The sequence below is a fragment of the Hypanus sabinus genome, chromosome X2 (genome assembly GCF_030144855.1).
Source record: "Hypanus sabinus isolate sHypSab1 chromosome X2, sHypSab1.hap1, whole genome shotgun sequence".
NCBI classification, from domain to species: domain Eukaryota; kingdom Metazoa; phylum Chordata; class Chondrichthyes; order Myliobatiformes; family Dasyatidae; genus Hypanus; species Hypanus sabinus.
Window position 1 is genome coordinate 34,545,900 of NC_082739.1, and position 13,393 is coordinate 34,559,292.

The following is a 13,393-nucleotide window of genomic DNA, read 5'->3' on the forward strand; positions in this document are numbered from 1 at the left end:
GGATAATGCCTTTCCTGGCCAGGGAGATCACTCTGCTTGGTAGGTGAGACCTGTGGCTGTGAAATTATCCCAGGTTCTGGGGCCTCCTCTGTGGTGGTTGAACAGGTTGAGACGGGACTCCAACGAGTGGTTCCAACAGCTCTGAATACCTTTCTCCTGGATGTGTTGGCATCCTGAACAGTGCATGGCGAGCTGCTCAATCTACTGATCTATCCCAGGCTATCAGGCAAAGCTTCAAGCCAATGCTTTCATTTTGACCACGCCTAGATGACCAGCATGTAGCTCTTCCAACACAATAGCTCTCAGCTTGGATGATACAACAACTCCCAACTCCTACATAAGGCTACCCTCCAGATGAAGCACTAATAAAACTTTGCAAACCCCAAGAAGCCCCGCACCTGCTTGACCGTAGATGGTTTAGGCCACTCTGTGACCACCTAAATGTTACTCAGGTGCATTTGAACACTGGAAGTATATAACCCAAGAAAGACACCGGGTCTTTAAGGAACTCACATTTTTCCAGCTTGGTGTACAGGTTATTCTCAAGGAGCCATCTGAGAACCCTCTGGATATGCTGAGTGTGTTCCTGGTGAGAGCAGGGGTAGATCAGAACATCGTCCAATTACACACAAAAATAAATTGATTGTTGACAGGGGCCTGAAAAACAGCAGGAGCATTGGCCAGACCAAAGGGCATCACAAGATGCCAGTGGAGGTGTTGAAAGCTGTCGTCCACTCATCCCCTACTCTGATATAACCAAGATTTTAGCATTGCTCAGATCTATCTTGGAAAATATGATTGCCCCCAGAGATGTTCAAACACAGAGGCAAGCAGAGGAAGAGGGTAGCGGTTATTCACAGTGATGTTGTGCAGGGGCCAATAATCGAGCTTGCCATCTTTCTCACTCACAAAAACGAAGCCCACTCCTGTTGGCGAGGTTGACGGACGGATAAACCCCATGGCCAATGCCTCCTTGATGTACTCCTCCATGGCCACCGTTTCAGGACGTGAGGGGAAAAGAGCCAGCCCCAGGGAGGAGTAGTGTGCCAGGTAGGAGGTCTATGGCACAGTCATATGGCCGGTGTGGGGGCGGGGTGATGGCCTTTCTTTTACTGATAACCTCAAGGAGATCCGCATATTCAGCCAGAATCCCAGACAGGTCCGCATCCTCAGCTGACAAGGTGGCGGCGGGGGGATTCATGGAACGGGGCTTGAGCTGGACCCAGACAGGTAGACAGGCTTGCCCCACTCTTGAAGTATCTTCAGAGACCAATCGATCCATGGGTTATGTTAGGATAACCAGTGAAGGCCAAGCAGCAGTGGCGTTTCAGATATATCAACAAGATAGGAGAGTTGTTCCCTATGGTTGCCTTTGAGCACGTTGGAGTGTTCCGGGGGAAAGGTGGATCTGGCCAGTGCCCAGAGTTCAACCATCCAGCACCTTGACTCGGATTTTTTCTCTCAATTTCTGAGTCAGAGCTTCCCATCTTTGAACCAGAGAGAGATTCCCGGCTGCACCGGTGTCGATGAGTGCCTTCAGTTCGTAGATTTAAGACTCTCATGACAAGGAAACTGGGAACATCACACAATTGGGGGAAGCCAATTGCAACTCATCAGGACCCCCCTCCCTGCTTACTGGTTATCCTCTTTTACTAGACACTTGGGACATGACACCCAGAAATGTCCTGATTGCCACAGTAGAAGCAGGAACCTGTTCTCCTGTGCCGATCTCGATTCTCCTAAGACTGGTGCATAGGTTCGTCTGTGGACTGTGTGCTACATGATGAGGGAGAGGCTGAAGAGAGACTGTGATCTAAGGATAGGAAGCTTGAAACATTCTTTCTGTGCGCCATTCATCAAATCGAATAGCCAGATTAATCAGGTCATCCAGACTATCCTGCTCAACACGGACGGTGATCTCGTGCTGCACCCCTGCATTCAATCTTCGCTGGAAGGCAGTAATGAGGAATCTCTTGTCCCATCCCGTCTCTCTCTAGCTCAAACATGCAGAGTTTAACTGCATAGCCCCTCACTGTCCCTCTACCTTGGCGCAGGTCCAGGAGTCAGTGGGCACTCTCCTGACCCCATACTAGAAGGTCAAAAACTCTCCTTAACTCGGCAACAAAATGTCAAAACGACTGAGCTGCAGGGTAACCTTGCTCCTGCAGAACATTGAAAAGGCTGAGTGGAGGTCCATCCAGAAGATTTACCATATAAGCTAGTTTACGCAGATAATCACCAAACTGACCAGGCTGGGCTTGAAAGGTCAGCTCACACTGGGTAATGAAATTCCTGCAGACATCAGGATCACCAGAGTATCTGCTCAATGGAAGAATACTCGGTTCTGTTACAGACATGGAAGTCGGTGCATTAGTGGCCAAGGTTGTTGGGGCAGCTGCAAGATGCTGGAAGTGGGACTGACGTGGGTGAGTTGTGTTTGCCAGAATGCTAATGGCTGTCAGTTGATGCTGCTGTCCACTGTAAGTTTGTGGACTGTGGCTGTGAGAGCAGAAATAGCAGTCACTTGATTCCAATTATCTGCAGTGAGCTGCTGGAGCGTTTCTGTGAGGAATGACATCTGCACTTCCAGCTGAGACTAGGCTTGTTGAAATGAGATTATCTGCCACATTGCCTCAGTCACTTTTCCCAAAAAAGTTTTGATTGCCTGTAACTTCTCCCCTACCTCCTTAATGAATCTCAGGACCAAGGTCGGCTGCACACTCTCTGCTGGGTCCATTTTTGTGGTTGAGACTTGTTGTCAAATCGTTCAGATATGGCCCAAGTGCAGAGAAAGGGAGACACTGAAGCAGGTCGACAGTTTACTGACCTTAATGAGAAGTGTTGCAGAATTTAAAGGAAAAGGAAAACAATAAATGCTAGGCCAAGAGGGCTGTTAATTAAAACGGTAAAACTGAAAGATAAATGCCGACACCATGGCTGAAAACAATACCTAAGTACTAAATGAATTCTGCTCCTTTCTAGTGTCAGTCAAAGAAATAGTCCTCTTTCCCAGACAAGGAATAGGATAAACAGGGTGCATAACATTCCTGTGCTTTTGGTCAAGTCTTCACAAGACAACAACGAAAAGAAGGGATTGAAATATCGCCATAATGAAACAGTAATGAGCTGGAATGTGCATGCTCATGAGCACAATGGTCAAACCTGTTGTGCGGCCCACATTGACCCCACTGCAAAGTCTGTGGTTGTGACACAGTGCATTGCCCATGGCTCCATTCAACCTTGGAAGGAATTCCTTCAGCCTTTGTGCAATCTCACTCTCTTGTTACTTAATCACGGATGCTATAAGGAACTGGATGGACTTTGCAAAACTTGGGTGTGGCATTTTTATTTAACACTATTTTACCCTAGATATGTTTGAATTTTCTAGTGCCATGTGGCAGGGATTGGATCTCCAATCAAGCTGTAGTTGTCTCAGCACAATGACTGCACAATGCTGACCCTCCTGTTTTTACCACATACAAGCCCAATGTGGCTTGTTGCCTGTTGTATATCACTGCTATGAGTGTCATTCCCACAGGAGTTATCTTATCTCCAGTATGTGTTCTTAATTGGGTATCTGCAGGCTTCGGTTCAGTATCTTTGAAATGCCATTCAAACTCATTTTGTGGTGTTACGAATGTACCACAGCTCTGAGGGGCCGAAGGGTGCGGGGTAGCCCCCTCCTTTGTGAGAATCGCAAGATCACCATTGAGTCAGTTCAGGAGACCCAGGAAACGAGAGAAAGACATGCAGAATCCACAAAGAGTTGGAATGTGTCCAGGCCTCTGAAAGGCGGACCCATTGATACCGGCTATTGTCTCTTGGAGACGGACTTGTGTATTGCATCCTGTATGATGCATTGAAGCCCCAGGCAATGAACCGAGGGGGAGGTTGGTGAAGGGATTGCATCATCTCAACCTGATTGACATCTGAGACCCTGTGAGTCAGGATAAAAGAGGGTCTGTGGGAACAGCCACTCAGACGCACCAGAAGAAACGCTAGCGATCCCGTATTAGCAAAAGCCGGTGGGAAGGCCATGTGCGTCCGTTTCCATTTGACCCGGAATCTGTGTGCCTTTACCACGGAAGAACGGTTTTTAGCTAACAACGGGGAAATCAACTCCCAACGACTCTCGTAGGATTGACATCATAAAAAGAATGGGAAGTTTTAACCCGTCTTTCTCTCCAACCAAAAAGCTGCAGCTTGAATGAACTAAAGTGACTTTTATATTTCCATCGGACTATACATTATCCCCTAGACAACGATAGAGCTATTCCTTATTGATTATTATTATACCCGCGCTTTTAGATTTAGTATTGACGACGTATATTATCTATGTGTTTGCATTAATATTATTTTTGTGTATTTTTATCAATAAATACTGTTAAAAATAGTACCATCAGACTTCAACGGACCTCTCTATCTTTGCTGGTAAGTGACCCAGTTACGGGGTACGTAACAGTGGAATGACTGAAGCAGCCGAGCCAGTGTCCAATTCCATTTTAATTAATTTGCCGCTCACTTCAGATGTAAGCTGTATTGCTTGTCTCTTGGAACTCAGCAGGCCAGGTGAAGGAGAATCCTAGGGATTCTACAGAAATGTACAGAGCAAAAGGATTGCCAGGGACAAAACTGGTCCTCTGGAAGATCAGAATGGTAATCTATGTGTGGAGCCAAAAGAGATGGGGGAGATGTTAAATGACTTTTTTGCATCCGTATTTACTCAGTAGATGGACACAGAATCTATAGAAGTGAGGCAAAGCAGCATCAGCCTTATGGACCCTACACAGTTTACAGAGGAGGAGGTGTTTGTTCTCCAGTCTATCCTGACTGAGGACTGACCGGATAGGCCACCCCTCCTCCTTAATCCTTACCGTGGTGTCGCATCTAAAGGAATGGAATCATGGAATATTGAGCTGCCAGTCCTGGATCTCCTGTGACCAAGTCTCACTAATGGTTGCAAAGTAAAGGTCTTTCCAGCAGCCCAATCAGTGGTGGGACCAGTGCACAGCGAGGAGTAAATAAAAGTACAGAAGGGACAAGCAGAGAGACCATTGTTGGGAATGGGCCAGTGGTGAGTGTGGGATTGCCAGGCTTTGGCTCAAAGGAGGCTTCGGCTCAGAAGAGGCATTGGCTCTGGACAAGTTGTCCTGGTAAGTTTCTGTTAAGTTTCCCTTTTTTCTTACTGTGTCAGGGTACTTAGTGTAGTTTAAATGGCCATTGTGTGTTCTTTTTGCTGAATGTTGGAGACCTGGGAGACACACAGTCTCTCAGGGACATCTGCGTGAAGTCCATCCGGCTGCAGCTCCTTGAAGACTGTGTTAAGGATCTGGAGCAGCAGCTGGATGACCTTCGGCTTGTACGGGAGAGTGAGGAGATAATCGATCAGAGTTACAGGGAAGTAGTCACCCCTAAGTTGCAGGAGCCGAGTAGCTGGGTGACTGTCAGGAGAAGTGGAAATGTGAATAGGCAGTTAGAGCCCTGTGGCCATTCCCCTCAATAGTAAGTATACCATTTTAGATACTTGTGGGAAGTGACCTTCCAGTGGAATGCCACAGGGACCGAGTTACTGGCACAGAGCATAGGTCCGCGGTGCAGAAGGGAAAGAGTGTGAAGAGAAGAGCAGTAGTGATAGGGGACTTGATAGTCAGGGGAACAGACAGGAGGTTCTGTGGACGTGAACGGGACATCTGGATAATATGTTGCCTCCCAGGTGCCAGGGTCAGGGACATCTCTGATCACGTCCATAGCATTTTGAAGGGGGAGGGAGAGCAACTAGATGTTTTGGTACATATTGATACCAATGGCATAGGAAAGAAAAGCAAAGAGGTCTTGAAGAGAGAATTTAGAGAGCTAGACAGAAAACTGAAACAGGACCTCCATGGTAGTAATTTCTGGATTGCTGCCTGTGCCACACACCAGTGAGGGTAGAAACAGGATGGTTTGGCTGAGAAGCTGGTGCAGAGACAGGGCTTCAGGTTCTTGGATTATTGAGATCTCTTTTAGCAGGGGAGTGGGAACCGGAGTGAAGGGCTTCACAATAGGACAGATGGTAAAAATGCAAAGATAGCATGCAGCCAGACTGTCAGGAAGGGCAGGCAGATGCTAGGACAAAATTGCAGCCAGCAGGGTGAGGATCAGTACATTAGAGATGCAGAATCATAAGGGGTAGCAAATATAGTACTCAGTGTTATATCTCAATGCGCGGAGTATGAGAAATAAGGTGGATAATCTTGTTGCACTATTACAGATTGTTGTGGCCATCATTGAGTCTTGGCTGAAGGATAGTTGCAGTTGGGAGCTGAATGTCCAAGGTTACATGTTATATTGGAGGGTTAGGAAGGTAGACAGATTGGCGTGGCTCTGCTGGTAAAGAATTATATCAAATCAGTAGAAAGATGTGACATAGGATCAGAAGATGTTGAATCCTTGTGGGTTAAAGTAAGAAATTGCAAAGATAAAAGGACCCTGATGGTAGTTATATACAGGCCTCCCAACAGTAGCTCGGATGTGGACTACAGATTACAATGGGAAATAGAAAAGGCATGTCAAAAGGGCAATGTTATGATAGTCATGGCAGATTTTAACATGCAGGTTGATTGGGAAAATTAGTTTGGTAATGGATCTCAAGAGAGTGAATTTGTTGAATTCCTACAAGATGGCTTTTTAGAGCAGTTTGTCATTGAGTCTACTAGGGGATCAGCTATACTGGATTGGGTGTTATGTAATGAACTGGAGGTGATTAGAGAGCTTAAGGTACAGGAACCCTTAGGAGTCAGTGATCACAATATGATTGAGTTCAACTTGAAATTTGACAGGGAGTAAGTAAAGTCTGAGGTAGCAGTATTTCAGTGGAGTAAGGGAAAATACAGTGGTATGAGACAGGAGTTGGCCAAAGTAAATTGGAAGGAGGTGCTGGCAGGGATGACAGCAGAGCAGCAATGGTGTGAGTTTCTGGGGAAAATGAGGAAGGTGCAAGATAGATGTATTCCAAAAACAAAGAAATGCTCAAATGGCAAAATAGTACAACCATGGCTGACAAGGGAAGTCAAAGCTAATGTAAAAGCAAAAGAGGGGGCACACAACAATACAAAAATTAGTGGTAAGACAGAGGATTTGGGAAGCTTTTAAAAACCTAAAGAGAGCAACTAAAAGAATCATTAGGAGGGAAAAGATGAAATATGAAAGCAAGCTAGAAAACAATATCAAGGTGGATAGTAAAAGCTTCTTCAAGTATATTAAAAATGAAAGAGATGAGAGTGGATATTGGACTGCTAGAAAATGAAGCCGAAGAAATAATAATGGGGGACAAGGAGATGGCAGCTGAACTAAATGAGTATTTTGCATCAGTCTTCAGTGTGAAAGACACTAGCAGTGTGCCAGATGTTGTAGAGTGTGAAGGAAGATAATTGAGTGCAGTTACTATTACAAGGGAAAAGATGCTCAAAAAGCTAGAAGACCTGAAGGTGCATAAGTCACCCGGACCAGATGAACTGCTCCCTAGGGTTCTGAAAGAGGTAGCGTTAGAGATTGTGGAAGCATTAGTAATGATCTTTCAAGAGTCATTGGACACTGGCATGGTGCCAGAGGACTGGAAAACTGCAAATGTTACTCCACTCCTTAAGAAAGGAAGAAGGCAGCAGAAAGGAAATTATAGACCATTTAGCCTGACCACAGTGGTTGGGAAGATGTTGGAGTCAATTGTTAAGGATGAGGTTATGGGAGACTTGGTGATACAGGACAAGATAGGGCAAAGTCAGCATGGTGTCCTTAAAGGAAAATATTGCCTAACGAACTTGTTGGAATTCTTTGAGGAGATTACAAGTAGGATAGATAAAGGGGACATAGTGGATGTTGTCTATCTGATTTTCAGAAGGCCTTTGACAAGGTGCCACACACGAGGCTGCTTACCAGGTTAAGAGCCCATGGTATTACAAAAAAGTTACTAACATGGTTAAAGCATTGGCTGATGGTAGGAGGCAGCGAGTGGGAATAAAAGGATCCTTTTCTGATTGGCTGCCAGTGACTAGTGGTGTTCCACAGGGGTCAGTGTTGGGAAAAAAGTGTCACCGCTTTTTTATGTTGTACATCAATGATTTAGATGATGGAATAGATAGCTTTGTTGCCAAGTTTGCAGATGATACAAAGATTGGCGGAGGTGCAGGTAGTGTTGAGGAAACAGGAAGACTGCAGAAGAACTTGGACAGATTAGGAGAATGGACAAGAAAGTGGCAAATGAAACACAATGTTGGAAAATGTATGGTCATGCAGTTTGGTAGTAGAAATAAATGTGAAGACTATTTTCTAAACCGGGAGAAAATCCAAAAATCTGAGATGCAAATGGACTTGGGAGTCCTTGTGCAGAACACCCTGAAGGTTAACTTGTAGGTTGAGTTGGTTGTGAGGAAGGCAAATGCCATGTTAGCATTCATTTCAAGAGGTCTAGAATACGAGCAAGGATGTGATGCTGAGGCTTTATAAGGCACAGGTGAGGCCTCACCTTGAGTATTGTGAACAGTTTAAGGCTCCTCGTCTAAGAAAAGAAGTGCTGACATTGGAGGGGGTCCAAAGGAGGTTCACAAGGATGATTCCAGGAATGAAAGGGTCATCATACGAGGAACATTTGACGGCAGGAAGTACCAGGAAAGTCGATGAAGTGGATGTTGTCTATATGGACTTTAGTAAGGCATTTGACAAGGTCCCGCATGGGAGGTTGGTCAGGAAAATTCAGTCACTGGGCATCCAAGATGAAGTAGTAAATTGGATTAAACATTAGCTTTGTGGGAGAAGCCAGAGAGTGGTAGTAGATGGTTGCCTCTCTGACTGGAGGCCTGTGACTAGTGGAGTGCCACAGGGATCGGTGCTGGGTCCATTGGTGTTTGTCATCTATATCAATGATCTGGATGATGATGTGGTAAACTGGATCAACAAGATCAGAGGTGTAATGGACAGCAAGGAAGACTATCATGGCTTGCAGTGGGATCTGGACCAGCTGGAAAAATGGGCTGAAAAATGGCAGATGGAGTTTAATGCAGACAAGTGTGAGGTGTTGCACTTCAATAGGACCAGTGAGGGTAGATCTTGCACAATAAACAGTAGGGCACTGAGGAGTGCTGTAAAACAAAGGGATCTAGGCCCATAATTCATTGAAATTGGTGTCACAGGTAGATAGGAACATAAAGAAAGCTTTTGGCATGTTGAACTTCATAAATCAAAATATTGAGGTCAGGATATGGGATGTTATGTTGAAATTCTATAAGAAGTTGGTGAGGCCTAATTTGAAGTATTGTGTGCAGTTTTGGTCAACTGCCTACAGGAAAGATGTAAATAAGGTTGAAAGAGTACAGAGAAAACTTACAAGGATGTGGAGGTCTTGAGTTATAAAGCAAGATTGAATAGGTTAGGACTTTATTTCTTGAAATGTACAGTAGAAGATTGAGATGAGATTTGATAGAGGTTTACAAAATTATTAGGGGTATAGATGGGGTAAATGCAAGCTGAGATTTGGTGGGGCTGCAACCAGGGGTCATGGGTTAAGGGTGAAAGTTGAAAATTTTAAGGGGAACATGTGGGGAATCAGAGGATCGTGAGAGTGTGGAATGAGCTGTCAACACAAGTGGTGGGCGCAAGCTCGATTTCAATGTTTAAGAGAAGTTTGAATATGTACATGGATGGTAGGGGTATGGAGGGCTATGGTCCCAGTGCAGGTTGATGGGAGTAGGCAGTTTAAATGGTTTTGACATGGACTAGATGGGCCAAAGGGTCTGTTTCTCTGCTGTACTTTTCTATGACTCTCTCTTCTTTGATGTCACACATCCTGGTCTGTTGACCTCTGTATCCATTTTACCTGCATTGTCCATCCTTCACACAAACCATAATGCAGCTTCCCATCCTGTGCCTCATATCCCCGCTCTCTATTCCTTTTTCATACTCTTTCAAATCAGAACTGCTCTTCTCACAGATTGATCATTATGCAATATGCTTGCCATGGAGTGTGTAAGGGTGGGATGAGATATGTGATGCAAACCCCCAGAACTTCCAGAGCATGATTAATATTACTCACCTCATTATAAATTAAATTGCAGGCTCACATGTAACACCTGATAGCTGATGCATTTTTAGGCCTTTGAGACACAATCGACCAATGCCAAATTAAAAAGCAGTGATTTTTGACATGATTTCATGCAGGAAGGCAATGAAAGCAGTCCATTATTTGTACTAGGTTTCTGCACTGATTTTAAGTTACAGTCAGTGAAAAGAACACAGGAAAAGTACACTGGATGAATTTCTCTGTTGATAAATATTAGGAACTAATACATCATTTTATAGTACTGTAGTAATATTGGTAGTGTTCTTATTTGTTTTGTTTCATTTAAATACATAATTTGTTACTCAGTTAAACAGTAGTTCATCTTTTTAAACTATTTCCATGAAACTTCAGCTCATTGGGGCAGCCACTTAATTGGGCCAAAATGCAATGATCCAATGAGTCCCAATTAACCAGGATCCATTGTACTACCTTGGGATTCATTTTCTTGCAGGCATTTACAGGAAAAGAATAGAATTTGCAAAAAAATCTATATATAAACAAAGACTGACAACCAATGTGCAAAAGAAGACAAATAGTGCTAATAAAAAACAACTGTAAAGAGTCTTTGAAAAGTGAGTCTATAGGTCACATCAGCTCAGAATAGTGGTGATTGAGTTTACCCATGCTAGTTCGGGAGCCGAATGGTGTAGGGTAATAAGTTTTCCTGAACTCAGTGGTTTGCGACCTAAGGCTTCTGTACCTCCTGCCTGATCACATTATAAACTGAGGCTCAATAAACTGATTAGAAAGGCTGGCTCTGTTACAGGAGTCAAACTGGACACACTGGAGACTGTGGTAGAACAAAGGACCCTCCAGAAAATCCTGGAAATTCTGGACAATGTTTCTCACGCTCTGCATACCATCTTGGCTGAACAGAGGAGCACTTTTAGTAATAGACTAAAACAACTATGCTGCTCCAAAGAGCAAAATATGAGGTCACTCTTACCCTCCCTCGGCTATTAGGCTCTATAATGAGTCAACCTATAGCTGGGGAAGTGATGATTCCCTTTTGTGGTAACTTATTTTTTATTCTTTCTACTCCTTTTCTAATATTTGTATTTCTGTGCACTTGTAATGCTACTGTGACACTGTAATTTCTTTTGGTATCAATCTATCTATCTAGTAATGAGAAGAGCGCTTGGCCTGGATGTTGGGGGTCTTTGATGATGGATGCTGCTTTCTTGTGGCAGCGCTCCGAGGGCTTTGCTTGGGACTGACTGGTCTGTATCTACCAGTTTCTGTAGCTTTGGTGTTTCCTATACCAAGCCGTGATGCAATAGTTAGGATACTCTCCACTGTGCATCTATACAAGTGTGTCAAAATTTTTTTTGACATTCTGAATCTGCACAAACTCCTACTGAAGTAGAGATGCTGTTGCCATCTCTTTGATGGCACTTGGGTGCTGGTCCCAGGACAGATCCTCTGCTATGTTAACACCAAAGAATTTAAAGCTACTAACACTCTCCAGCTCCAATCCCCTAATGATGACTGGCCCATGACCTCCGACTTCTTCCTCCTGTAGTTGATTACCAGTTCTTTGGTTTTGCTAATGTTGAGTGATTTGCTGTTGTTGGGGCACCATTCAACCAGAGTTTCAATCTCCCTCCTATATGCCAATTTGTAGTCACCTTTGATCCGGCCAGCAATAGTGCTGTCATCAGCAAACTTTAGTACAGCATTGGAGCTGTACTTAGCCTTGCGGTCATAAGGATGGATGTGGTCCATCGCTTCCAATCAATTAATTCCTCATGTAGATCAAACTAGAACCCAAAAGTCAGTTTGGTGAATTTCTGTTGCATTCCCTGAATTGCAAGTATAGTTCAAGTTCATTGTCATTCACTGTCAAACAAGACAACGTTCCTCCAGACAAAGGTGCACAACAGTCCATATAACTCACACATATAACACATAAAGGGACATTACCACAAATAAATTAACAAATAAGATGCATTTACGATACAAGTTAAAAAGTAAACAGAATAACGCTACTGGTGCTTCATGTGTGATGAGACCTGGATGGTGGCAGAGAGGTCAGTAGTCTCACAGCCTGGGGGAAGAAGCTGTTTTCCATCCAAACAGTTTTCATCCTAATGCTGCAGCACCTTCTGCTTGATGGTAGGGGGTCAAAGAGATTGTTGGACGGATGGGAGGGCCCTTAGAAAATTATATATATTTATATTTAAATTAGGTTTGGGTAGATGGAGCTTGTCAGCCTGGGAAGGCAGTCCATCTAAGAGAGGGAAAACTGATTTCAAACCTCTGCTGCCTTGAGGCCATACCCACTCATGGGAAAGGCTTTGGGAGTAAACCCTGAGGACAAATCCGGAGCTGGAGTCACTAAGGCAGTCTGACGTTGCCTTCAACCTCGTTCTGACAACTCCTGCGATGTCACTGGTGCCAAGCTCTATCGGCCCTTGCCCTTCCCTTGGACAACATCGGTGTCGTGGAGAGGGGAGACTCACCGCATGGGCAACTGCCGGTCTTCCATACAACCTTGCCCAGGCCTGCGGCCTGGAGAGGCTGAAGCAAGACTTCCCAGGCGCGGATCCATGGTCTCGCGAGACTTTGGATACCATCTATCCATTTAAATTGGGAGTTAAGACCTGAACATAATTTTACAGGAAAGGTTATATACAATTTCAGCAAGCAACACAATTTAATTAAAGGCCAGTATACTGGTCCCCTTCCTAAATGCTGCACTTGTAATTTAACTTTCAATGATGTGTAATACAAGGAAATTTACCCCCTATAAACAATCTCCCCATCTGAAATTACACTATCAAACATTGCAAGAACAAAAAAGTGAAAAGATAATTTTTTTAGTTTTGTTTTATGGGGGTAGGATGTGAAAATTTCCTGAAATTGAAAAATTCAATGTTCATAGAGCTGTAGATTACCCTAACAGAGTCATACCGGTCACACCTTCCCCTCCCCACATCTTGCTGTAGTGCTCTCTCCATGAAGTCCTGGTTCATTTATCCATCCTCTCATCATCCATTTGCACGTTTCCCTGCAACAGCAGAATGTCTAACCCTTGTCTCTACACTTCCTCCCTTCCCACCAACCAGACCTCAACAGTCCTTCCAAGTCAGGTGTCATTTGTTGTATTCTGTGCATCTAGATTGGTGTGATCTGATGCAATTTTAGGGGTTGCTTTGTTGAGCACCTTTACTCTGTCCATCGCAAGAGCGAGGATCTCCTGGTGGCCCACATTTTAATTCCACTTCCCATTCCCATACTAACATAAATGTCCATAACCTCCTCTACTGCCATTTTGAAGCCAGATGCAGAACACCTCATATT